We start from the raw sequence: 1,857 nt of genomic DNA, 5'->3' as shown, positions 1-1,857 counted from the left end.
GGTCAGAATCCAACGGTCAGAAAGCTTAGAATCGGCGCAGAAGCGACACGACTCAGATTTCATCAATATATATTTAATTTCTCCACTTTCTCACACTCTTTACTCCGGACTCAAGCAAATCGACTCAGGACATCATTTGGACTTGAATTTTGAGGTGATGGTCAAGCCCAATAAAGAGATTATAATTATCTAAGATCATCGCTATCGGACTTTCGGCGCGCAGTCCAGGTCCGATACAAAGTTTCCAAGTACTTCCGAGAGCAACTGGATTTAGCGTTGAATCCTAGATTTCAGGGTAACATAGCGCTAACGATTCTACAGGTTTTGAGTCATACAGATCATATTTAAAGTGATTGGTGTAAATTTCACAAGCAATTGAGTTTAGTGCTAAATAAGCCCACATAACTTCTAAGGAAAATAGAGGCAGTACTCGGGTCTTTGCACGAAATTTTCCTGGGTCATTACACGTATCAATGTTGAAGAAATATATTCCTGACCCTACACATATTATCAAATGGGAGCAAGTACAGTTCAGTGAAGATGCTACTTATATACTGCGACTAACATGTGTTCTTGATAGGAAGGAACAAGTGCTATGCAGCAAAGTAATCCCACTTGTGAAAGTATTATGGACACACCACATTGAGGAAGAGGCGACCTGGAAAACAGAAACTGAAGTTGTAAGAACTACCCTCAGATCCTCGAGGAGTACAAAAAGGTACTAATTTTGGGGATGAAATTTTTCTTTAAGGGGGGTAGATTGTAACGTCTTAGAAAAATCCGTACAAAGGCCCGAGTACCACCTCAGGCAGAAATCCCAAAGGATCGTATTCTATAGAGATTTAAGTGAAAACTAATTAAGTGCTGGACTAATTAATCCCTAAATTTAGCTCCAACCACTATCTATATAAGTTGCAAGACCCAAAACCATCACAATCATTGACTCAGCACTACTAAAAAACCTATGAGAAATCCTAAAACCCAATTACTCTCGGGAGCACATTGAAATTCCCTATCGGACCTGAACCACGCGTCAAAAGTTTGATAATCGTGAAACTATAGGATTATGTCCGTCCTATTGGGCTTGACAACCATCACGGGAATTGAGTTCAAATAATATCCAAAACCACACAACTTGAGCCATGAGCAAAGTGTGTGAGAAATGCGAATACTTTTGGAAAATATATTGAAACTTAAGTAAATTGGGCCTTTCGCTTACAAGAAAAATTGAAGACTTTAGACTGTCAGATTCTAACCGAACTTCACCTGTGGATCAGAAAAATTTTCCTGCACATATCCGTATACTTGTGGCCTCGATCGAGTAACAACGACCATCGATCTGATACTAGTCCTTCACGGTCGATCCGCTAATCCGATCGAACTGAAATCATAACCTGGTTTAGATCCATGGTCAGGGAACTTGCTCTATGACATAGGTGAGAAATGGACCTTCCTAAGGGCCCTGTTTTTTAGAAATAGGCACCCTTTGGTTATAACCTAAGTATACCATGGCCCTTGGGCCATTGACATCAGTTCTGGGCCTATTTAAAGGCCTTAAACCACCCCATCTCTCCCTCATACAAATTTTCTAAAAACCTTAGGAGAGAGAAGAGAGAAAAGAAGAGAAAAGAGTGAGGAGATAAGAGAAAGTTTGGGAGATCGTGGCAGTGTTTCTCTCCCACGACTACACGCACTAGATCGCCTTTCCACATCGCTACACAACCAGTTTCAACTGTGATTTGGGTAAGAAATACTAACCCTAATCTTGTTTTAGAAATTCAAACACAGCAATCGACAAAATAGCTAACCTATTTCATTGTTTAGGTGTCGTCGTTCTGTTTTCGGGAACATTGTGTT

Source organism: Magnolia sinica, chromosome 13 (assembly GCF_029962835.1).
Source record: "Magnolia sinica isolate HGM2019 chromosome 13, MsV1, whole genome shotgun sequence".
NCBI lineage: Eukaryota > Viridiplantae > Streptophyta > Magnoliopsida > Magnoliales > Magnoliaceae > Magnolia > Magnolia sinica.
This window is presented reverse-complemented; position numbering follows the sequence as displayed.